The sequence below is a fragment of the Callithrix jacchus genome, chromosome 3 (genome assembly GCF_049354715.1).
Source record: "Callithrix jacchus isolate 240 chromosome 3, calJac240_pri, whole genome shotgun sequence".
Lineage (NCBI taxonomy): Eukaryota > Metazoa > Chordata > Mammalia > Primates > Cebidae > Callithrix > Callithrix jacchus.
Window position 1 is genome coordinate 103,555,250 of NC_133504.1, and position 26,690 is coordinate 103,581,939.

Genomic DNA, 26,690 nt, shown 5'->3' on the forward strand with positions numbered 1-26,690 from the left:
CATCCTATAAAAAGCAAAAAGTTATGATATTCTAGAAAGATGTATGTTTATTTCACTCTCTAAAATCTTTATGGATTGTATGGGTATTTAAAAAATATCTTATTCTTAACTGCAGATATGTTTATTAAATACATGCCAAACACTCCCTGCTTTAGTACACGTTAATTTATCTTAATTTTATAATTACCTCTAGTAGAAAACTTTCCAAGATTTTATTATCAGAGGCCAAATAACAATTGTTCTTTAAATAATTGTTTTATTAATAAAATTTTCAAATCTTTATTTTGAGAGGACTGGAAACAGAAGACTTGGTGATCTTCTGTCCTAAGATCAATGCCCCATCTAGTGGAACATTAGACGCGGGAGGTTTCCATCACCATTTTTGTACAGTTCGGATGTCAACAACATGACCCATTAGGTGAACAGCAAGAATAAAGCATAGAGAAACATCAACAGCCATCATTCAAACCGAGTCATTTATAGTTCTACAACACACCTGCTACTCCAGATGAAAGTCTGCAGCTCAGCAAAGTGCCCTAATTTGCATGGACTTCCAGTGACCTATCTGTAAGCATACACCTGCCTGAAAGATTGGGCCCTCTGTTTACATACCTTTGCATACTGCAGGGAAGTATAATAAAGTAAAATAGCATGGATTAAAAAACTGCAGACATTTTTAAAAAGGAAATAGGAATAGTGATTGATAAGATTAAGTGAAAGGATGACAGTGAAAGGATGAGACAGAACCAAGGGTCAAATAACTTGATTTACATTCAGGAAACTCTCTATGAATCCTGAAAATTTCTTTCATGGTGTTGAAAAAAAACCACATCAATGTAAAATGTTTTTCTTATGTAGGTTTTTCAAAATAATAAACTGAGTTTGTTGGAGAAAACTTGAGGCAAGAGAGCCTGAACGTCCGAATGCACAGTTGGCCAATGGGGTTTGATCCAAGGGTCCTCATCCACAGAGAGATGCTGACTATACTCAGTCCAAGAGCTTCTGATATGACCATGAGGGTGCTGCTTTTTACCCCATACAGTATCTTTGAACCTAGTTGAGGAATATTAAGGTGATAGCTATACCTTTTCAGTACTGGCAATTTTAGAAGGGAATTTATTATTTCCTTGAAACATAATTGGTACCTCTATATAATAGAAATATAAGTGGAAGCAACACCAAGGGAAGGTGGGAAACCAGTTGGAGAGTGAGGAAACCTAGGTTCTGGTCTAAACTTTGCTAAAATCCGGCAATATGTTGCTATGGGAAAACTACAACTATCTCTAGGTTTTTGTCTTCATTTGTAAAATAAAGGTTTTAGAATTGATCTTTAAAGACTCTTTCAACTCTAAAGTGTTATATAATGCATGATTTATGCTCTTCACTCTAGGGAAGCATTTCACATAAACGTTAATTTCATTGCAGTGTGTTCTGCCTTGCTAAGAGATTTTCAGATTAAAATCAATAGAAAACGCTGCCCAGTTTTAAAACGTTCCAAGGAGTAGATAAAAATGATTTTGAAAAAAATACATCATAATATCTCATGCAGATATAATAAAATAAATACAGTACCTCATGTAGATATACCAAATAAAAATAAGAATCAGTGTGATCAAATAGAATAAAGTAGTTTATACCTGTCACTGTTATGGGACAAGTAACTTATAAATAAAATATTCTTACATCTCTTTTTTGTTTTGCATTCTCTTTCTAACATATTTCTTTGTAATGGTGAATTGTATTAAACCTGTGATCCATCACAGTTAAGGGAGCATTACTGAGGCTACGATCAGGAATAAATCTTAGTTACAGGAAATTGACTCCTCATACATTCATGTATTGAAGTCTGAGACTCAGGCAGCTGTATTTTTTTTTTTTTCTTTTCCTCCCCTAGGTAGGAAAGGATTCCTCTTTCACCGTTTTGGTTGGATGTTCTGTATTTGGAAATCACATTATTAATTTTCTTTCTGTCTTTGCTCTGATCTGTGCCCTAAGCCTGTGAAAGACACAGTGACTATTTATGAAGACAGCGTTAAGTTTACTCTGGCTTTTGGTAGGGTTTGGCTCTGGGAGGCATGACAGGAAATAAGCAGATGGGAGGAGGGGAAAGAGATATTCCTTTCTGATTATTTCTTCCAGGTTTCCCCTGGCTTTAGCTCTGTAGCTGTGCCTTCTCACATGGTGGAGCTCTCACTTGTTCTGGAAACACTGCTTCCTCCACTTGCCCAGTAGCCTTAGGGGTACTCATGTTCCTGCTCCGGCTAGTCTCTCCTTGATTTGTCTCTTTCTATTCCTTAACTCTTGCCCACAGCTCTGAAAATAGTACCTTCATTCCACTCTTTTCAGGATCCCAGAGCAGGGTGTCTGACTAAGGAGACCTGGACTAGTGCTGTATCTTTCAAGAGTTTCTAAAGCCTTTCTATTAGACATTTAGCCCACAAAAGGTGGTGTACTTTTTAAATTGAGACTTAATTTTTTTATAGCTCCTATGAATTTCTAAACACAAAGATATTACATAAAAGGCAATAGATTTCCTTGTAGTGTTAGTAAGTTTTTTATTTATTTGTTTTTGGTCATTAATTTGGACAACATAGTCACAGCCAGTGTTAAAGAGCTGATCATGGAAAATTCTCCAGGATATCTTTTCCTTCTCTTACTTACTCCTTCCTTCTCACTCTCCTAAAAAAAAAAAAGAAAGAAAGAAAGAAACCAATCAATTCCTTCTCCACTCTCCTCCCCCAAAAGGAAAAAGATACCTACCCACATCTTTTTGGATACATTAATTCTTATCAGTGCCACTTTATACCTGAGAGAGTAACAATTTCTATTTTGTGATTTTTTTTTTTGGATTCCTTAACGTTTATGTGGCAATCACTGGTATAAGATTGACTTTCCAGTGTTACCACACAACACATCATAAGGCATCCACAAAAGACTAAAGATACTAGAATAAGCCAACTGATAACTAAGCTTTGATATACTGAGTTGCCATCATCTCTCTTTTCACTTAACGAATTCTTTGAAAGGAAGTTGGAAATCAAAGGCAAGGAGCAAAATGCCCAGTTGCCCAACAGAGATTTCTTTAGACTAAAGATCACCTAACACATTTGTTCTTCTTCCTTTTTTCTTGTTAACTATGTCTGATCCTGCTGTACAGGTGCTGGTTGATGCATTTTAACTGTGCTGCTCCTCCTTTTTCTCCCACCATTAACTCTTCCTGGATTCCTAATATTTTTGAAAATATTTTGTCAAAGGATTGCATCCTAAGACTGAGTTTTAGAATCTCCCATCATAGAACAAAACTAAAAGCAAAACTAACTGGTGGTTTGATTTTATAAATTCTTTATGAAAGTTATAATGTAGTGGCAGCTGGTATAGATGATTATATGTAGCAGGAAAACTGTTTTACTTTTGATGGACAAATTTTGGTCATGTGTACGTACTCAAATCTGTGGAACCTGCTACAAGGATCACAGCACATCTCAAAAATCAATGAAATCAATGCCCGTGGTATACTACCCGAGTTGTTTTCCCTCTCCCTGTCCTACCCCTTTCTCTCTTTCAATTTTTTAAGGGTTAAACTGGGTGTTTTTCAGAGTTTTACAAGAGAACTATTAGTGAAAAACAATCTGATACATTCAAGTTACTAAGGCCCTACTCTTTCCCTCTAATCTTTCAGCAGGACCCAAGGGAGGCTAAAGTTTAGATCAGTCTATTCTCCACGAGAACTTTGATTCACTATTAAATTCCGTCTAATGAAGATGACTTTGCCATCCCACAGCCATCAGCAGGCTATGTGTGGGACAATGCAAAACCCACCTTGTATAGAGGGACATTGTTCTTTCTTCTTAGTTACTCCAGTTGAATAGAATGTCATGGAAATTCACATGCACAAGAGACCTGTGAAATCAGTAACAGTACTAATCTCTAGGGTGCCATGGTGAGTCAACTTAAGGAAATAACTATTTTTACTTAAGTACACACTTGTTCATGTCTTACATCACGTCATGTTTATGATAAGAGAAAACAGCTCACACACACACACACAAACTCAGAATGAGAGAGAGAGAGAGAGAGAGAGAGAAACTTTTCTTAATCATAAAGGCAAAGTTATAACATAAAATATAATGTAACTAGTTGAGGAGTATGCACTAATTATTTCTTGACTTACAGATTAGAAATTAAAAAGAATGTTCAAGCCTGAGATTTCTTAATTTAATGCAGAAGGAATTTCTAATATGGCAACTGTGGATAGTAAAAAAATCACAAATTATGAAATAAACTGATTCAGAAATCAATTATTTATGATTGAATAAATTAATTATTTTGAATAATCAAAATAAATCATATGTTGAATGAAAAGTTTATTTACTTCTATTTAATTTTTATTTAATTCATGTGTGTTAAAAAATTAGTAAACATTAGATAAATGAAGCCTTACAAATACTTTTTTCTGTGGTCAATAAGGTTTGAAGGTAGTACGAGAGACAAAAAGATTTGTGTTCTTAGGAAGCAGTACACATAGTGGTTATATTCATGGACTCTTTCATTCTACCGTATACTAATAGTGTAATTTAGAAATTACTTAACCTCTGGGCCTCAGTTTAGTCCTTTGTAAAATGAGAATTACTCATCTATAAAACTTCAGCTTAAGTTGTAGTGTTGATATGAAGATTTACTGAGATAATACACATAAAAAAGCTCGAGCAATTGAAACAACAAATAATACATGTGTTACTATTATGGATATTTTATTAATCACACAACCATGCACACTGTTAGCAAAACATTTGGCTGTATAATGTGGAAAAATAATTAAATATATTGGAGTTAAAATACTAGTTTTGAAATGTGACATGACTCATATTTATTAACATGCAGCAAAATGTTAATTCTTCATATCATATATCATCTTTTCCCCTATTCAGTTGGTTAGAGAAACAGTTAACTCTATTCTGGTATATTAGCCTGTTTTCACTTTGCAGATAAAGACATAACTGAGACTAGACAATTTACAAAATAAAGAGGTTTATTGGACTTACAGTTCCATGTGGCTGGGGAGACCTCATAATCATGGTGGAAGGTGAAAGACATGTCTCACATGGCTGCAGACAAGAGAAGAGAGCTTGTGCAGGGAAACTCCCCTTTTGAAAACCATCAGATCTTGTGAGACTCATTCGCTATCATGAGAACAGTGCAGGCAAGACCCACCATGATTCAATCACCTCCCACCAGGTCCTCCCCACAGCGTGGGAATTGTGGGAGTTACAATTCAAGATGAGATTTGGGTAGAGACACAGCCAAACTGTAACATTCTGCCCCTGGTCCCTCACAAATCTCATGTTCTCACATTTCAAAACCAATCATGCTTTTCCAGCAGTCCCCCAAAGTCTTAACTCATTTCAGCATTAACTCAAAAGTCCACAGTCAATGTCTCATCTGAGACAAGGCAAGTCCCTTTTGCCTATGAGCCTGTAAAATCAAAAGCAAGTTAGTTACTTTCTAAATACAATGGGGGTACAGGTATTGCATAAATACAGCCATTCCAAATGAGAGAAATTGGCCAAAACAAAGGGACTACAGGACCCATGCAAGTCCAAAATCCAGCAGGGCAGTCAAATCTGAAAGCTCCAAAATGATCTCCTTTGAATCCATGTCTTGCATCTGGGTCATGCTGATGCAAGAGGTGGGTTCCTATGGTCTTTGGCAGCTCCTCTCCTGTGGCTTTGCAAGGTACAGCCTCCCTCTCAGCTGCTTTCATCGGCTGGCATGGAGTGTATGTGGCTTTTCCAGGCACATGGTGCAAGTTGTCAGTGGATCTACCATTCTGGGGTCTGGAGGACTGTGGCCCTCTTCTTACAGCTTCACTAGGCAGTGCCCTAGTAAGGACTCTCTGTGGGGGCTCTGACCCCACATTTTCCTTTTGCAAGCCCTAGCAGATATTCTTCATGAGATCTCTGGCCCAGCAGCAAACTTCTGCCTGGGCATGCAGGTGTTTCCATACATCTTCCGAAATCTAGGCAGAAGTTCCCAAACCCCAATTCTTGACTTCTGTGCTCTTTCAGGCTCAATACCACATGGAAGCTGCCAAGGTTGAGGTTTGCACTTTTCAAAGCCATGGTCTGAACTCTATGTTGGCCTGATTCGGCCATGGCTGGAGCATCTGGGATACAGAACACCAAGTCCCTAGACTACACACAGCATAGGGACCCTGATTCTGGCCCATGAAACCGCTATTTTTCTTTTAGACCTTGGGCCTGTTATGGAACGGGTGCCATGAAGACCTCTGACATGCCCTGGAGACATTTTCCCCATTGTCTTGAGGATTAATATTTGGCTCCTCATTACTTAAGCAAATTTCTTCAGCAGGCTTGAATTTCACCTCAGAAAATAGGATTTTCTTTTCTCTTATATTGTCAGACTACAAATTTTTCAAACTTTTATGCTCTATTTCCTTTTTAAAATTGAATGCCTTTAAGAACACCCAAGTCACGTCTTGAATGCTTTGCTGCTTAGAAATTTCTTCTGCCCGATACCCTAAATAATCTCTCTCAAGTTCAAAGTTCCACAAATCTCTAGGGCAGGACCAAAATACCACCAGTCTCTTTGCTAAAACATAGCAAGAGTCACACTTCCTCCAGTTCCCAAGAAGTTCCTCATCTCCGTCTGAGATCAACTCAGTCTGGACCTGATTGTTCACGTCACTATCAGCACTTTTGTCAAAGCCAATCAACAAGTTTCTAGGAAATTCCATACTTTCCCACTTTTTCCTGTCTTTTTCTGAGCCCTCCAAACTGTTCCAACCTCTGCCCATTACCCAGTTCCAAAGTCACTTCTACAGTTTGGGGTATCTTTTCAGCAATGCTCCACTCTACTGGCACCAATTTACTGTATTAGTTTGTTTCATGTTGCTGATAAAGACATACCTGAGACCGGGCAATTTACAAAAGACAGAGGTTTATTGGACTTACAGTTCCATGTGACTTGGGAGGCCTTGTAATCATGGTAGAAGGTGAAGGCATGTCTCACATGGTGACAGAAAAGAAAAGAGAGCCTGTGCAGTGAAACTCCCCTTTTTAAAACCATCGGGTCTTGTGAGACTCATTCACTATCACAAGAACAGTGCAGGAGAGGACCACCTCAATAATTCAATTACATCCCACTGTGTTCCTCCCACATGTGGGAATTGTGGGAGTTACAATTCAAGATGATACTTGGGTGGGGACCCAAATCTCCAACCATATCATCTGGTTATGATGAAGTAGTTCTTATTAGACCAAGCTTCCCACTAAGAGTAACTATTAACATAAAAACAACATTCAAAAATACAACTACCAGAGACATGGTAGAGTATATATAAGCAGAAAAATCTGAAGGGATCTTTGGTTTTTGAAAGAAGGGAACAGCCACGAGTTTCTGGTTGATGGTTTTGGTTGGTGTGTTCTTTGCCTGAGGGCAGGCTCACTCAGTGGTGCAAGTAGCAACTAAAATTTGGATGGAAATCTGTAATCTTAATGACTTGAAGACTGAGATGACAGATTTTGAGGCTGCCACAGCAACTGGGAAATGAGGTAACATACTGGGTTAATAGTGTCCACCAAAAATTCATGTTTACTCTGAATCTGTGAATGTGACCTTATTTGGCAATAGAATCCTTGCAGATGTTGTAGTTAAAATGAAGTCATACTAGATTAGGATTGGCCCTAATCTAATGATTGGTAGCTGTATAAGAAGGAAATGTGGACACAGATCCACAGAGGGAAGATTGCTATGTGAACAAGGGGGCAGAGATTGGAGTATGCAGCTATAAGCCAAGGAATGCCAGGTATTGCTGGCAATGGCCAGAAGCTAGGAGAGAAGCATAGAACTGAATCTCCTTCAGATTATCTAGAAGAAACTCACCCTACCAGTACCTTCATTTTGGACTTCTAGCCTCCAGAATTACAAGAGAATAAATTTCTTGTTTTAGGGCACCCACCTTGCTATACTTTGTTATGGCAGTTCTAAAAAACAAACACAGGAAGAAAATATATAAAAGGAGGGGGCACCCCAAATTCTGAGTATAAAATATGTACTATCTCTGGCTGACCCATGAATTGCATATGCATGGAGTAGCTAAGGCTAAATAATTGAATAGGATTTCAGCTGCATCACTCCACAAGAGATAGAGTTTAAAGTCTGAGTGCAGCCCAATTAACCCCCTGCTAAGATAACAATAAATTCATCAAAATCCCCCACAATATTATCTTGAGGAATGTAAGAGAATCCAGCCTTTACAGTATTTCACTGTAAAGATACAATAAATATTTATAGTATATCATTTATAGGATGCAATTCCAAATTACTAGACACATGAAACAACAGGAAAATGCAACCCTTATTCATGAGAAAAGGTAATAATTTGTCTGTTAGATGGTTAGGCTATTGAAATTATCAGATAAGGAATTTTTTTATGAGGCAGGGTCTTTCTCTGTTGCCCACGCTGGAATGTAGTGGCACAACCTCGGCTCACTGCAACCTCTGCCTCCTGGGCAACTTCTGCTTCCTGGGCTCAAATGATCCTTACACCTCAGCCTCCCAAGTAGCTGGCACTATAGGTGTGCACCACCAAGCATGGCTAATTTATTTTGTATTTTTTGTAGAGATGGGGTTTTCCCATGTTGCTCAGGCTGGTATTGAACTCTTGAGCTCAAGTGATTCATTGCCTTGCCCTCCTGAAGTTCTGGAATTACAGGCATGAGCCACAGTAGCCAGCCAAATAAGGATTTAAAAACAATTATTATAACTGTATTCAAGAAGGTAAAAGAAAATATGCCTGCAATGAGCTAACAAATGGGAAATTTTAGCCAAGAACTATAAACTATGAAAGAAACCAATTCGAAATTATAAAACCGAAATAAAAATATCTAAGGAAATACTGAGAGTTTGAAAGAAGATCAGAGATAATAAATTATCATTGAATTTGAAAGTAGAGCAATAGAAATTATTAAATCTGAAGATCAGAAATAATAAAGATAAAAAAAATAGAGTCTCAGTATCTGTGGGACAATATCAAACAATTAGAGTGTAAAATATATTATAAATAATGGCTCAACTGATCTTAATTTACAGATTTTAAAATCTCACTGCTGAGAAAAGCATAAAACCATACCTAGATACATTATTTGCAAACTGCTAAAAATTAAAGCTCAAGAGAAAATATTATCAGAGCCAAAAGACATATGGCATACAGGGGAACAAGAATATAAATGCTTTATTATCAGAAACAGTGGCACACAAAAAAATAGCAGTATACCATCTTTAAGACACTGAAAGAAAACCGTTATCTCAGACTTCTATGTTCAGTGAAAATATCAGGTACTTAGAAAATTCCTCAAATGTTGGAAAGTAAATAATAAAGTTATAAATTACCATGAGTGAAATAACTCATTAGTGAATTTAGATATTTTAACTAACAGTGAAAATGCAAAATTATAAAAATCTGTGTAATGCAGCTAAAGCAGTGCTTAGAGGGAAATGTACAGCTTTTAAATGCTTGTATTAGAAAAGCAGAAAGGTGTGATACCAGTGAAAAGCAGAAAATCACTTGAGAAATTTATAAAATCAAAATCTGGTTATTTTAAAAGATTAACAAAATTGATAAACTCCTAGAGTGATTAAGAAATAAACAGAGGGGACACAAATTATACCTATATATGGAATTAAGAGAGAACATCGCTAGAGATGTTATAACTATTAAAAGGATAATAACAGAAAATGTGGACAACTTTATGCCAATAAATCTAACAAGTTAGAGGAAACAGAAAAATACAGCATACCCAGATTTACACAAGATTCAACAGAAAATCTGAAGAGTCCTATATTGTTATATATTTATCAGTTGAAAAAAAATTAACATTTCCCTCTTTCTAAAATTTTATACATGGTTTTTTAAAACAGGCTGTCAGTGTATTTTGTGTCTGCCATTGATCCCCTTTTTAATAGTCAAGTGATTGACTTGAACAGGATTTCAGCTTTTTTAAATAGTCAAGTGATTACTCTCAAAATAATGCATGAAAATTTATTTATGCATAATAAAAAATACACAAGATTAGAAAAGAAAATTATTACATTAAAATATAGTTACCAAAAATACATAGTACTTCATTTGTTTCTTTAGTAACACACTAAGTAATAAGATTTATTGGTGGATCTAATAACTATCATTGTATCAAAGTGGTGATGAGCATAAATGCTATTTTGAGACATCTGCAATAATGGTACCATAATATCAAAACATCTGAGATTTTATACCGTATTTTGATTTGTTTTATCATTAATCATTACCTATTACAGATGTGAATATTTCATGTATGCAAGTAATATAAACAAATGTTTCCCATTTACAAAGGTGCTTAATAATAATACTAATAATTTTTATACCTTAGCTTTTTGGTGTGCTCTAAAAATAGTCATAGAAATCAGGTCTGCCTAAGAATACCAACTTTTTGTGAGAGTTCCAGGTTACATTTTATTTCACATAAGGACTTGAGACCTTTCTTTAGCGGGAACAGAGTTTGATTCTGGAATAAGAAATTTGGGTTGATGAAGTGTATCACAGTGCTATTACATGCATTTTGCAAAGAAATATTTATGGGCTTTTTTTTTTTTTTTTTGACTCTGTTGCCTGGGCTGGAGAGGCATAGTCATAGCTCACTATAACCTCAAACTTCTAGGCTCCAGTGATCCTCCCACCCCAGTATCCTGGATAATTTTATTTTTATTTTGTAGAGACAGGCCCTCACTATGCTGTTTACGTTGGTCTTGAACTCCTGGCCTCAAGCAATTCTCCCATTTCTGTTCCCCTTTAAAGCACTGGGATTACACGTGTGAGCCACTACTGCCAGCCTGCAAAGAAATATTTGAATGAGGGATGATGGAGGATATGATAAAATTGTCCTAAAAAGAAGGCAAAATATAAAAGAATGATTCATATTTTAAAATGGCACAAGAGAAAGAAATACAAAGCTTGGATCAATTAGAGGTTTCTTTCTCTAACACCTTATCCCATATGAAATAAGAGCTAGGATGTATTTTTTAGAATATACCAAAGCAAATTTGTTTCTCTTGGTATAATTATTTTTATTGTTTATTTAATACTTTATGTGTATTTCCCATAAATGGATATTTGGGGACTTTGTGTCCCCAAGATATCCCTCCTTTGAAGAAAGTCAGTTTTTGTCTTTTTCAGATTGTTGTTAAGTTAAAGTCTTTTGTGGGGCTGGATGTTCTTAGGATAATCAGGAAAAAAAGATGCAAAATTGGTGGACTATATTTGAAAACTAGGAGACTAAGCAATAAGATGAAGGATACAGCTGAAAAATAGGTTCAGTTAAAGATTAAAGATTCTAAGTAGGGCCAGGCGCGGTGGCTCAAGCCTGTAATCCCAGCACTTTGGGAGGCCGAGGCAGGGGGGGATAACGAGGTCAAGAGATCGAGACCATCCTGGTCAACATGGTGAAACCCCGTCTCTACTAAAAATACAAAAACTTAGCTGGGCATGGTGGCGCGTGCCTGTAATCCCAGCTACTCGGGAGGCTGAGGCAGAATTGCCTGAACCCAGGAGGTGGAGGTTGCGGTGAGTCGAGATCACGCCATCGCACTCCAGCTTGGGTAACAAGAGCGAAACTCCGTCTCAAAAAAAAAAAAAAAAGATTCTAAGTAATTTTCTGTTAACATAGGGAGAAAGGAAGAGATGAGATGGAATCATATTAGAACGTTTTGACATTCTCTGGCTTAGCACTACAATGTGCAGAACAATAGCTATATGGCCCTCTTCACTGAATTGGGCTTATAGATACCTTTATACCTACAGAATTGTCTTAGGTTAAGAAATACATGTTAATAAAATATTATACAACACTTTCCCTGTCTAAAGACAGAGAGTTTGGGGGCTGCCATTAAATGTGAGGATGAGAGGAGAAAAAATAAAGAACCTAGGCTCTGTAATTTAGAGAAAGCAAATATAAGTGTTTAAACAAGGCCAAAATGAATAGCAAATGAACAGTAAAGCTTTCTGAAGTTATATTTTTTTCTTAAATTTGTTTTTATTAATACAGGGAAGAAATATGAAAGTGAGGACATTCCTCTTTCACTTTCTTTTCCCCTATCATCTTTGTCATATTCTATTGGTTAGAAACAAGTCACAGGTCCTACCTACACTCTAGGAGAGGTAATTTATGGGGTTTCAACATGGGGGTCTCTTTAGGATCTATATACTATAATGGTCCTCTGGTCCCCAGAGATTCATATTCTTCTCACTTTCAAAATACATTTGTTCCCTTCCAATATTCCTAAGAACCTCATCCCATTACAATATCAATTCATGGTCCAAGGTGTCACCATTTATACCAGACCCAAGCATAGACAAAGTTCCTGGATGTAATTAAGTACATTAAGTACACTTTGTAGGGCATAATTCTTCCCTATCTGTAACCCTTGAAACTATCTGCCTCCAACACACCTAACACTTGAATGGTGGGTTGGACATAAGAGAATAGCAAAAGACATTCTAGTTCAAAACATGGAAAAGTAGCAGATAAAAAGGATCACAAGGTAGAATTGCGGGGTCCAATAGCCCACTTTTCTTTTGTGTTCTCTGTCCTTAAGGGAAAACAAAGAGAAAGCTAACTGCCTTCACTTTCAGGTTTCTTCCCTGTGTTTAATAAAACAAATTTAAGAAAAACTATAACTTCAGAAACACTTCCAAGCTGGAAATATTTCTGCTTAAATAATTTTCTCGAGAACTTCATGGGTCTCCTCTGAATCTCAAAGCTGTTCTCTCCATTAAACAAAAGCTATTCCTACAGCTATTCTGGAGATAATGTCTTTCTATCCTTACTACCTATTGCTGATGGGGCTGAAAAGCAATGTTCTTAAACTAGGGGCCCCACGGTAACACTGAGAAAATCTGTATGGATGACCCTTAATTGCTGGAAATAGTCTTTTGTGTGACTGTATATGCAGATTTTTAAAGAGTTTTACAGTCACAACTTTAGCCTTTTTATTTCCTAGAGTACACTTTCCTGACCATAAATCTCTTAATTTTAGCATCCTTTGCCTGGTGAAGAGATGAAGAATTTCTCAAATCATTCAGTCCTGGTTGCTTTTTGTTATATGCGTTATCCCTCAGTCTTTCTCGTTCCTCTTGCAATTTACTCTACTTTGTTTGGAAATCTCTGCAGCAATATAACCAAATTTATAACTTAAAAGTTCTGCTTTCCACATAACTGCAGAGATAATACCACTAAACATCCCACCACTACATAGCACTGATTCCCCTTTCTCTCGTTCCTAATAATATGTTTTGCACTTCCTCTGGGACCTCTGTGGCAACATCCTTGAAATTCATATTTCTTTTTTTGTTCGTTTGTGTTTTGAGGCAGAGTCTCACCCCAGGCTAGAGTACGGTGGCACAATCTTGGCTCACTGCAACCTCTGCCTCCCGGGTTCAAGCAATTCTCCTACCTCAGCATCCCGAGTAGCTGGGACTACAGGCACACGCCACAATGCCCAGCTAATTTTTGTATTTCTTTTTTTTAGTAGAGATGGGGTTTCACCATGTTGGCCAGGATGGTTTCAATCTCTTGACCTCGTGATCCGCCGGCCTCGGCCTCCCCAAGTGCTGGGATTACAGGCGTGAGCCACCGCGCCCAGCTGAAGTCTGTATTTCTATTAACAGTCTGTTCAAGGTGAGGTAGGCTTTCTTTATCATGCTCCTCAAAATTCCTCCAGCCTCTACCCACTGCCAAGTTCCAAAGCCGCTCTGCCATTTTAGGTACTTGTTATAGCAGCATCATACTTCCTGATATCAGTTCTCTATACTGCTAATAAATTGCCACAAATTTACAGCCTAAAATAACCTACCAGCTATCTTGCAGACAGTGTTCCTAAATTAGGAGTCCAGGTGCAGCATAGTTGGATTCTCTGCTCCAGGGTGTCACCAGGCTGAAATCCCGGTGTTAGCCAGTGCTGCAGTCTCACCAGAGACTCCACTAAAAAAGAATCTACTTCCAAGCTTCCTCAGCTTGTTGGCAGAGTTCGTGTCCTCATGCTCGCAGAACTGATATCACTTTTTTCCTGCTGTCTGTTAGCTGGGGGGCTGCCCTCAGTGCCTAGAGGCTGCCTGCAGTTCTTGGCCCTCTGCTTATCTCTGTAAGCCCTTCTACAACACGGTGGTTTACTTAAGGCTAACAGAATGGTTTCTCTACTCTCTCTTTTATGAATAATGTGCTTCCCATGGCCAGATTTAGATGAAAATATATTTAGCATTGCCAGAATATCATAAAAGAGAACGGATTGCTTTCTTTTTGCCACCAACTTGTATTTTGCAAAACCAAAATGGATATACAATCATTGACTACCTGAAAATCAATAGGTAACTTAAGCACAGTTTCTTGACAAACAATAGCAACAGTAACTAAAACCACCTTACATTAATTATGTTAGTTGAATATATTATTCAATACAAATAATCTGTTAAAATTGAGAAGTGATTTGGATATTATGGCTGATTACATGACAAATCCTAACCAATGTGGCTATTCTTGCTTAACCTATATGTATGTATGATATATTTGATGCACTGAGTCGATTGCTGTCACTGTGTTGGTCATGAAAAATTAAGCTCTGTCTATTAGGAGTCTGTCTTTGAATGGTCCTCACTAACACAGAAACTCATGTACATTTTTGTGGATTTTTATTCTTTTCTGAATTTCCAATTTCTATCTGACTGTGTCAGTTCTTGGCACCAATTTATCCAATTAATTCCGTTTTCAGGAACTGAGATGATTTTAAATTCAGCACAAATGCCTTTTGAAAAAATCATGTATTTATAGTTTTGCCTTTAATGATAGTGTACTTATTTTTCAGTTTAAAACTTCTTTATCTTTGACCTGGACCATTACAATCAGTCCACACTTCAGAAGTTCTCAAATATTCATTTGTCTCCACCATAGAATATTTTCTCCATTGCCACCATAATTGCCTTTCTTATGGGGGGGGGGAAGAGAGAGAGAAAGAGAGAGAGAGAGAATATTTTGTTCTCTGCCATGAAAATTCTTTCATGGACCCACCTAACATCTATGTGGTAAACTCCAAACTGGTAATTCTGACAAAATACCCTCCATGTTTTGGCCTCCCTCTATCTTGCTTTTTGTCTGTCTTCCACATGCACTTGTTACATTGAACTTCTCATTATTCCTTGATGACCCTAAGTATTTTCATGCTTACTTTGCTTGGTTCTTGTTTATCAAAGCCCATAAACTCTATTCCCTCCTTAACAAGGCAAAAGTTATTTGTTCCTTCAAGGCCCAACTCAGATTATCAACACTTTTTGTGATGTGCTGCTTAATCATCATCCCTCTCAAGGTACAAATAGTTGCTTTTACTTCTGTATCACTTGTAGATATTTGCCATTGCACTTTTCACAGCCTGCTGCAAGTACTTGTAAGTCTATCACCACATGGTAAGCACTATGTCTTTATTCTTGTATTCCCTAAAGTCAAACACAGGACTTTGAAGGTTTGTTGAAGAATCTGAGAAATTAATTAAGCATAGTATGCCTCTAGACCTAGGTAAGACTCTCCAATGTTGCTCAAATAATATTTAAAAGTAGGTGTTATCTACTTTGACCAAGGGATCAGAGGTAATATCAGCCATGGTGGGACAAATTGACATTATGCACCTCCTAATACGATGCACTGAGAAGGATACAACAGCACCATCTGGTATTCTTCCTAGTAATGAATGACATAAATTTGTTCACAAGAAAACATTAGATAAACCCCTATTAAGCAACATTCTAAAAAATAGCTGGCTAGTGTTCTTAAAAGTATCAAGGTCTTAAAAGACAATGAAAGATTTAAAGGGCTGTTCTAGATTAAAGAGAATAAAGAGATGTGACAACTAGGTTCATTACATGATAGTGGACTAGATCCTGGAGCAGAAAAATGGCATTAGTGGGTAAATTGACAAAATTTGAACTAGGTCTGTAAATTACATAAAAGCATTATTTACTGTTAAGGGTAATTTCTAATATTAATTTCTTGATTTTGATGATGGTACTGAGGTAAGCAAGATAATGTGTGAAGAGTATATGGGAATTTTTTGTACTATTTTTGCAACATTTTTGTAAGTCTGATATTTCAAAATAAAAGGTTTAAAACTTTCAAACTGATAAATTAAAAGGATGAAGCAAAAATGTAGGTCTTTCCCTTGACTTACTCCTTTTGGCCAGCCTGCAACTGTTATGGGATGTTTACTATCTGCCGGTTATTATGCTGAGTTGGAAGCAAATACAGTCTCTTTGTTCCTGGAACATTCATTCTGATGGGGGAAAACATTCCTTAAAAAAAATTACAGGAGTGTAGATTTTTTTTTTGCCATTAGAGATTCTTTATCACAGACCAAGATGCTGGTGCAAGATTTAAAAGCACCATTGGGCTGGGCATGATGGCTCACACCAGGTAATCTGAGTGCTTTGGGAAGCCAAGGTAGGAGGATTGCTTGAGGTGACTAGTTTGAGACCAGCCTGAGCAACACAGTGAGAACTCAAGTCTACAAAAATTTTTTTAAAAATTAGGTGGACATCGTGGCAGTCGCCTGTAGTCCTAGCTACTTGGGAAGCTGAGGTGAGAGGATTGCTTAAACTTAGAAGTTTGAGGCTGCAATGAAGTATGATTGCACCACTGCACTCCAGCCTGGGTGACAGAGACAGACTCTGTCTCTGAAAAAAGAAAATATGTAAATATATATTGAAAAAATAAATAAAAGCACAACTTTGATTCTAATGCTCTAAATTAATTCCTAATACTCTAAATTTAATTCCTATGTCTACCTACCAGATTCAGTATATACTCCGCACTTCTTCATTCATCATCCCTTTATTCACATTGTTTTTGTGGGGGAAAGGCATGGCCTCAAACAGACAAGATCAAATAAACTTGCTCTTTTGTTTCTACATTTTCCCAGTTTTTTGTGTCCAGTATTCAAGAAATGTTAAATAAATACTTGTTTCTTAAGTTTCATTTAACTCTGTTTGAAATTTGTACATTAATTTTGAAAGTCACAAAATGGTAAAACAGATTCCTAAAGTCTCCACAAAATACATAAAAATCTTTCAAAATAAGAAACATAAATCACAAATTTGCATGCGTGTGTATATTGCTGGACACATCAGACAATATTATATGTTAATTGCATGTATATATCTCTATTCTACCTATTTTAAATTAAAAGTTAAAAAATGGAATATTCAATGACTAGGCTGTATGTATTATTCTTTACAGAAATTATTCTGCTCTTGTAGTACCATATAATCTAGCAATTCCACTGCTGGACATAGATCTAGAAGAAAGTAAGTCAGTATATCAAAGAGATATCTGGCTGGACAAGAGGGCTCACCTGTAATCCCAGAACTTTGGGAGTTGAGGCAGGCGGGCAGATCACTTGAGGTCAGGAGTTCGAGACCAGTCTGGCCAACATGGTGAAACCCCATCTCTACTAAAAATAAAAAAATTAGCTGGACATGGTGGTGGGTGCCTGTAGCCCCAGCTACTCGGGAGACTGAGGCTGGAGAATCACTTGAACATGGGAGGTGGAGGAATAAATTCCTTCTATCAATAGCATAGCAGACCCAGCTGTAGTTAGCAATAATTTGTTGTATATTTCAAAATAGCTAAAAGGGAAAATTTGGAATATTCTCAACACACAAAAAATGATAAATGAAGTGATGAATATCTGAATTACTCTGATTTGATCATTGCATATTTTATGCTTGTCTCAAATTATCACACGTACCCCATAAATGTGTACAATTATTATGTATCAATAAAAATTATTGTTATCTCTGAAGGAACTATATTGGCAAAACAAATAATCACGTAACTCAAGTCAAATTCCCTAATAAAACTAAGTCCAAAGAAGTAACATGTACTTGATTGTATTTCATCGTTATGACAGCTTCAATAACTAGTTATGAAGTTGCAGTTTTTGAGTTTTGCTGCCTGAGCCAATATTTCCTGTGATTCATGGACAACTTTTATTGCCATCTGTTGCTATAACAATATAGAATTTAATTCTATGGCCTTAGTCTTATTAGAAAATTCTCTGATCAACTGCATCTGACAAAATTAAAATAGACTGTTTTACAGCATAGAGATCTGGGAAGCAAGTGAACTCGGAATAAAAATATTGGGTTCACAATTCTGCACTACTACTACTTCTGTGTTAGTAGGGACTCTGTCTTCGTTTGCCCACCAGTAAGTTAGTACAGTGGTTTTGGAGAAAGTGCTTTAACATTAAAAGTTCAAAGAACATAATGAAGTATTTGTAGCCATATTTGACTTTCTAGCTCAAGTATAAATGACATTATAAATATCAGATTTTTTTCAATCTTAATGGATAATTTTTTTTTTTTTTTGCTCTTAGGCCTCAAAGTACAAACTCTTAAAGATGAAAAATTTAGTCTTCTAATGATGATTTAAATCTTCAATTGATTCTTTGGATCAATTGTTCACTGTGCAAAAATGTCAAAGATTGCAGTCCTATCATGTTTTCTTTCACCTTTCATTAAGCTTTCAAAATCCTTTATATGAATAGACTTTTTCTCTCTCCCAGGGCCTTTTAATTTTTAATCACTTGTTTCTCAAATACTGATCATATTTCTGAGAAATTACTTCATGTAGAAGATGGAGGAAGATAGAGTTGCCACATACCTTTTTATCTTTTCTGTAAAATTATTTGGACCTAAATTTGTGGTGACAAGGCTGCTTCTCTCTAATAGGCCTTGTTGCCATGGAAGCAGGCTGTTGAAAGGGCAATACCCAAAGCCTCCAAGTCTTTGCGTGTTTATGTCCAGACTCACAAATACACAAACGGTGGTTTCAGCAGGGAAGATGTATACAGTAACACTTCCTGAAATGCAATATTTTTCAAAAACAGAAGTCAAAGATGCCAATATAGCAGAGCTAAGCCAATCACTTACAATCAGGATTCTTTTAGTTTTAATTTTTTTTTTTAATTTCTTTTTTTTTTTTTTTTTTGAGACAGAGTCTTGCTCTGTCACCAGGCGCCAGGCTAGAGTGCAGTGGCATGATCTCGGCTCGTTGCAACCTCCGCCTCCCGTGTTCAAGCAATTCTCCTGCCTTAGCTTCCCAAGTAGCTGGGACTACAGTCTCATGCCACCACACCAAGCTAATTTTTGTATTTTTAGTAGAGATGGGGTTTCATCATGTTGGCCAGGATGGTCTCGATCTCTTGACTTCATGATCCACCCACCGCGGCCTCCCAAAGTGCTTCGATTACAAGTGTGAGCCACTGCACCCAGCCAGCCACAATCAGGATTCTTTTACACAATAACCTAACATTTGAAATAAGTTTTTTTAAAAACTTTTTAGGAGCCAGAGAGAAGTAATCATTCAGGATCTGAAATGAAGAAAGAAAGGAAGAAAGAAAACAGAGCCAACTATTTATTTGTCAAACTCCATAAGATTCATGTCTATCATGTCTACTTTCTGTGTACTCATCGTTTTGCCAGTACATGACATAATATTATAGATGGTCAATAAATATATGTTAAATGATTGAAGGCATAGGGGTAGCAAAGAGATTTGAGTAATCATGGTGTGGAGAACCCAAGAGGGAAAGTGTTAGCCCTCAGAGTGTTACGTGTGTGAAATCAAATGGACTCGGCGAGTTACTCCTATTAGGGTGAGAGAGGTGCTTAGGGACTGATCTAGCAGAGAAGTTAGAGTAGAATACACAATCACAGTGTTCAAGAGCTGTAGCCTGTGCCTGGACCTGATCCAGGCAAACAGCAATAAGAGAAGACTATAACGGAGTAAAACAGCCACTCTCCATGTGGGCGGGCTCTAGGGCTATTTGAAACTCCAGGCAGACAGTCAAGTCATAGGCAGTCTAAAGCTATTAACAATGTGCCTGCCGTGGAAATGGTATGTGACATCATAGAAGGATTTCTACAGGTATTTTTTCCCCCTAACTATTGTAGTGTTATTTAGGGATTAGTATTTGACATATTCACTCTTTTCCAGATGATAATTTTTTTAAACAGATATATGCATCGCAGCCTGGGTAATATAGTGGGACCCTGTCTCCACAAAATGTGGAAAATTAGCCAGGTGTGGTGGCACACACTTATAGTCCTAGCTATTCAGAAGGCTGAGGCAGGAGAATTGTTTGGACCCAGGAGTTTGAGGTTAGAGTGAGCTGTGATCATGTCATGGCACTCCAGCCTGGGCAACAGAGCAAGACTTTGTCTCAAAAAAAAAAAAATAAATAAATAAAAATAAATAAAATAAAAAGTATGCATAAAAATAAAAATACATAATTTCTTTTAAAAACATTGTATTTTGAAATAATTTTAGGCAATTATAAAAATTATAAAAGTAGTACAGGTTCCCTATATAATTTTTGCTCAGCTTTACCTAATATGCGAACATCTTACATAACGGTAGTACAATGATCAAACCCAAGAAAGTAACATCAGTACAATACTGTTGACTGAACTAAAAGCCTTATTCAAATTTCCTCAGTTTTTCACCAGCAGGCTTTCTTGGTTCCTTTATCTATTCCAGGATCCCACATTGTTTTCAGTTTTCAGATAATCCTTAGTGTCCTATCTGAAGTCACACCTCTTAAAGATGACTTTTTTTTTTTAACTTCTTATCAGAATAAAATGTTTTATTTACTGAGAAATCCCTAGTGTCTGGTATGCTGAAGTGCTCCATAGGTATTTGTTTTGAATGAGATAATCTGAATTCTCACTAGCTGAATACTGATGGTGTGTCAGGATAGCACTAGTCCTTTCAGCCACAGGGACCATGGTGCTAACAATGATGACTTGAAGAGTGATGTGATGAGGGCAACCACAATGGCACTTATGAATTTCAGCCCTTACCAGAGCAGAGGAGAGGAAAGGAGGAGCACAACATAAGATTCCTTCACTATTTCAACCATTTTGAAAAGGTTTTTCATTTGTTTGTTTTGTTTTGAGACAGGGTCTCTTGTTATGTGGCCCAGCCATTTTGGAGAAATTTTGTTTTGTTTCTTTTCAGACAGAGTCTTGCTCTGTTACCCAGGCTGGAGTGCAGTGGCATGATCTAGGCTCACTGCAGCCTCCGCCTCCTGGATTCAAGCAATTCTCCTGCCTCAGCCTTCCGAATAGCTGGGACTACAGGCACCTGCCACCACGGCTGGCTAATTTTTATATTTTCAGTAGAGATGGGTTTTAACATATTGGTCAAGCTGGTCTTGAACTCCTGACCTCAGGTGATCCACCCACCTCGGCCTCCCAAAGTGCTGGGATTATAGGTGAGAGCCACCCTCCTCAGACTTTTTTTTTTTTTTTTTTTTTTTTGAGATGGAGTCTCTCTCTGTTGCCCACCTGTAGTGCAATGGGTCGATCTCAGCTCACTACAACCTCCACCTCCCGGGTTCAGGCTGGAGAAGTTTTGAATTTTAAAACATACTGGGGCTGGACATACTGGCTTGGGCCTATAATTTCAGCTACTTGGGAGGCTAACACAGGAGCATCACTTGAGGCCAGGAGTTCCATACCAGCCTGGGCAACATAGCCAGACTAGGCTGGGTGACATACTGAGACCCCGTCTCTAAAAAAGGGAAAACAAAAACATACTGGGCAATATATAGTAACTTTACTTATTTTATTGACAATAGAAACAAATGATACAAAGCATTCTTAACCAATTTTGAATCTGTGATGGTGAATCTGTGAAGTTAGACAAAAAAGACTGCAATGCCATAGTGGTTGCATATGAAGAACAAGTTCTTGATGGATGTTTGTGAAGCTTCCATGGCTTTGGATAAAAGTGCCAAAGAAGTGTATAAACATGAAAGTGCATACGGTTCACTAAAGGAGCTTGTTTGAAATGCTGATTCTAGGGCTTTGTGCCTAAAGGTTCTGATTTAGTAGATATAGGGTAAAATTCAGATATTTTAATTTTTTCAGCTAATAATTTTATAGTACTTGCTATATGCCAGGCAGCAATTTATAGATAGTTACTAACTTAATCCTTAGTACAAAGAGAAGGAAACTGAGACACAGAGAGGTCTAAGAGCTAGTGAATGGCGATTCCAGGCTTTTAACCAGGCAAGCCAGGGCTAGTCTGTTGTCTGAATCATTATGTATACCACCTCACTTTTAACCATCAATCCAAGTGACTTTTTACAAAAGTGGTCCTTAGTCCAAACTTTGAGGAGCATTTTTCTATGTGATCAATATATGGGCTTCAGGGAATCCATGGAATCCTTAAATCATTATCTGCAGGGACACGTGTATAGAAGTCCATAGTTTCCTTAAGATTTGTAAACGGCTCTGACACAACTGTCTTCAATGTAAGAATCACCCACGTAAATAAATTAAAAATGTATTTTGCTCCTGAAAAAACTTATTTACTGAAGGCTTACAAATACAATTTATGAAGTATTCATTGAATCATATTTGGCATATTTTTATATGTGGAAGCAATTCAAAATATGTCAAACCTTAAACTTGAGTAGAATAATTTCACATTTCTTTTATTTTTTTCAATAAACCATATTAGCACCTGCCTATTATTAGGCAGTTTATATTCTCTTGAAACTCCGTTTGTTCAGCAATTCCAAGGCCTTCACAGTCAATTAGAGGTTAGTTAGTCTTTTTCCAAATGCTATGGAAAAAAAAATACGCAGAACCTCTTCAGTCTACTCTTGCTTTTGCTTCTCCCTGCTGAGGAGTGGCTGTGGGTTAGAAGAGGTGTTGGTCCACTGCTGTTGGGTGGTCCCTCCTGATCCAGTTCTTAGGCTGTGGTTGCCTCATTGAGCTCCAGTGTTACAGCTCTCCTCACTTCATGTTCCCACAGTCAGCATGGCTCTGCACTGCCCAGCAACTGTGCTAGACTGATGCTGTCCTGCGAAACTTCTGGTACCATGACAGCCTTCCTTGACAAAATCTTTGGTCCTGTTGCTGAACTCCAGTTTTTAGCTCAGAATTCTGATTTTCTACTGGCAACTTTAATTTACTTGATTACTTCATCTGTCCTGCATCTGGGCCTTACTCCTTGCCGCTGTGGTCTCCTCTATATAAACAAGACTTCTCAATGCTGAATTTTGAGAAGTAGGAACAGTAGGGATGGGAAATTTTACTGTTTTCTTCCAAAAAAAGATGAAGTTTTCTCATACAAGTTTATCTGCCTCTCCCTGGTAACTAGTTCTACTGAGGTAGTTTTTGCTAAACCACTAAACAAACCAACAAACAAATAAATAAATAGTTTGGTTACAACTTCCTTGAGGACAAAGGGTGCAGTTCACATTACCTTTGCATAGCTCAGTAGGGCTATTCAAGGGACTCAACCCAGGACAAAGACAGTCTGGTCAGATGCAACCTGCGGTTCTCATCCTTAGACACAAGAGAAGGTACCTTAAGTTTTAAATTTTTCCCTCAACTGGCACTTGATATAACCTTCACCTTAACAGGCATCCTGTTACTCAAATTTAAGCAGTATTATAAACTTTAAGCAGTTTCTGATAGTCAATATGGAAGTAAAAACAGAGAAATACAGAATTATTATTTAAACACAATGATTTGAGTGAAAAATCTTACTGTCCCACTTGGAAATTAACATTGGAATTGGAATTGAAAATAAGCAAATTTATAACAAATTTATTCTAGGTAGAAAGTGCAACTCACATCCCTGGTTTTATGTTTATATTGAAATATGTGCAAGAAAACTTCAGCAAGCACTTATATTCTGTGGTTAAATACAATTTTCTTACGGGCTATATCGTTCTTTCAACTTCTGAATGGAGTTCACAACAGCCAAAGGATTTGGTGAATCTGCAATGATTTGCCCTCTGTGGGTGGGTTTTTAGCAAGAATTAGACTGGATGTCATATAGCAAGATTACAAGTGGTGTGTCTGTGGGAGTCTGTGTTTCCAAAGATTTGTTGGTACTCAATTTCCTCCTGGATCAGGAACAAGACTTTATTTTGCTTTTCATCTCTTCTGCTTTTTCCCAAGGGACCTAGGAATTGTTTCGAACATGTGCAGTGCATGAACTTCCTGGATAGAAGGTAGCAGTGTGTGAGCTTTTAGAGAGACAACTCTTGGTAACGAAAAGCTCCCAGACCAGTTATACTCAGGGAGCGAGATTTTAACTTCTTAGCATTGAGAGACTCCACTTCCTCACTGGTAAGATGGACAAAATATTGGCTCTGACTACCTTACAAGGCTATGTGAGAAATAAATGAGATAAAAGATAGCAATTATTAAAAAATTCTAAAGAGCACAAATATAAATTATTAATCCAGGCTAGAAAACTGTAAGTTTCAATGTTAAAGGATAATGCCAATTTAATTAAAAAGTCATTATGTGATATTTTACTAGCATGCTTATAATTTTAACAATAACAGAAAAATAATTTTATATTTTATGGTTAAATTGTTGACACTGATGACCTACCCCTCTCATACATACTCCAAGAAAACCATAAAATACTGTTCTTTAATGTGGTAAACATGGGTTCAAAATGTTAATACTAGACATCTTTATTATTATATTTTAATTCAGAGTAAAAACTCTTTGAAAAATACTTGCAACTTCAAACATTGCCTTTCAAACAATCCTGTGGATGAAATAGGTCCCAGACATGAAGTTCAACTTGCAGTTTATAGTCCCTAAATCCTGTGCCTTGTTGTGGACATGACATTCTGCAGTTGTCTCTTTTCCTTTGGAGGGCCACATTTGCAAGTATATGCAGATGTTTTGAGAACCTAGTAATTTTGAAAAGCTGACGTGTGGAGTGTATTTAAAAAAAAAAACCATGAAGGATCAGTGATCCATTAAGAAAAAAACAAATTTTACCACCCACATAGTGTTGGCCCAAACTTGTTAATAGAAAAGAAATAAATATTCTGAGCAAATTAATTCAGAGCCTTTCCAAGATTTTTTAATGTAGTTCAACTTCTTTAAGATATGCTTGCAATTTTTGTTTTGATTGATATTTCATATTAACAAGCTGGCATCCATTAAAGTCTTGAAGTCAGAGCCATTTGACTGTGTTCAGTCACCTATGAGAACTAATATTAAAGATTTAATAAAGGATGTTAGGAAGGATAGGCCAAGGTGACTCGCATAATGAAAGTCAGTATGACGCTCAGGGCAAACCGTACAGACCAAATATGGATTTAGATAATTTCCAGATCAATATTACCACAACCTAAAAGAGCTAATTGCCAAAGTTTTACTGATGACCAATAATTAATACTACCAGTTTTTGAAATATGTGTTTTACTGATTGAAATAATTATATAGAAATGTGAAAAGGACTCCTTCTTAAAAGAAATAAGACATTTTGGGCCGGGCGCGGTGGCTCAAACCTGTAATCCCAGCACTTTGGGAGGCCAAGGCGAGTGGATCACGAGGTCAACAGATCGAGACCATCCTGGTCAACATGGTGAAACCCCGTCTCTACTAAAAATACAAAAAATTAGCTGGGCATGGTGGCGTGTGCCTGTAATCCCAGCTACTCAGGAGGCTGAGGCAAGAGAATTGCCTGAACCCAGGAGGCGGAGGAACGGTGAGCCAGGATCGCGCTATTGCACTCCAGCCTGGGTAACAAGAGTGAAACTCCGTCTCACAAAAAAAAAAAAAAAAAAAAGAAATAAGACATTTTACAGGTCAAACCAAGTTTAATAAAGCCTGCTCCCTGAAACATAAAGGTATATATGGTTCTAAAGTGAGATTTAGTTGTGTACAAAAGCAATAGTACAGAAAAGATAATATCACACACTAAGCACGGCCTTATGTGCCCATAGAAAGACACAATCAAAAGCGCATACAGATGCTTTCATAGTTCATAGCTTCTGTCATGCCATGTCCACATTGCCTGTGCAAGATTTTTTTTTAAAGACATATAATTGAGGAATGACCCAATTATATGTCATGACTGAATTATATGACCCAAAGTAAGAAGTAGAAATCCAGAGGCAAATAAATGTGAAAGTATTTTTTTCTTTTAGTAGATTAATTTAGACTTTTGTTGAAATGTCAGGTGTTTTGAGTCACAATTATGGATCACAATATTTGATCTGTGGCATCTGTGGCCTTTTTTTTTTTTTAGCTTTATCTGACTTTTTTTCCCCCTTTTCTTTTTCTCTTCTCCATCCCCATATTTTATTATGCCTTAAAATGTTTTCGTGGCTTTAAAGTTTTTTTGTGTGTTTTCATTCTTTTGATTACCTAGGTGTGTGTTTGGAAGATTTGTATTTATGTTCTATTTGTGAAATAACTCTCACTCTAACTTCTTTACATAATGCTCTAACAGCCTACTTCTTTAAACAATATCTGTGAATAGTAAATACAATTGTTTCTTTTTCCTTTCCATTCTTTTACCCATTCTTTCTCCCTTTCTGTTTTTATAGGTTATAATGTCTTTCTTGGTGTTTTACTGTTCCATGTTTTTGTTGCTCCATTATATTATTTATGAGTCTTACATCATATATTTTAAATTCCAGCTAAAGAAGAAGAATTTATCAGTATGCTTCAACTTTTTTCTCCAAATTTTCAACCAATTCACTTCCCAGTTTTAGTGAGAGTCCTCATTGCAATATTGGGAAGGGTTGTGCCCACTCGA

General features: G+C 37.0%; 2 long non-coding RNA genes across 3 annotated transcripts in view; one reads left to right on the forward strand and one right to left on the reverse strand.

The window, feature by feature from the left end:
- The window catches only part of LOC100404367 (uncharacterized), a 37,947-nt gene extending 13,733 nt beyond the window's left edge, over positions 1-24,214 (forward strand). The window contains exon 3 of the long non-coding RNA XR_087394.7: positions 24,077-24,214. This is a non-coding gene — a long non-coding RNA (uncharacterized LOC100404367). The remainder of the gene's footprint in view (positions 1-24,076) is intronic.
- Positions 2,551-26,690, reverse strand: part of LOC118152247 (uncharacterized) — a 29,085-nt gene continuing 4,945 nt past the window's right edge. The window contains exons 1-3 of one of the 2 annotated variants that reach the window (XR_008480150.2): positions 5,043-5,168; positions 3,820-3,900; positions 2,551-2,679 (exon numbers count right to left, since the gene is read on the reverse strand). This is a non-coding gene — a long non-coding RNA (uncharacterized LOC118152247). Of the gene's footprint in view, positions 2,680-3,819; positions 3,901-5,042; positions 5,169-26,690 lie in introns of those variants that run through there. The other variant, XR_004740796.2, reaches the window with a different exon arrangement.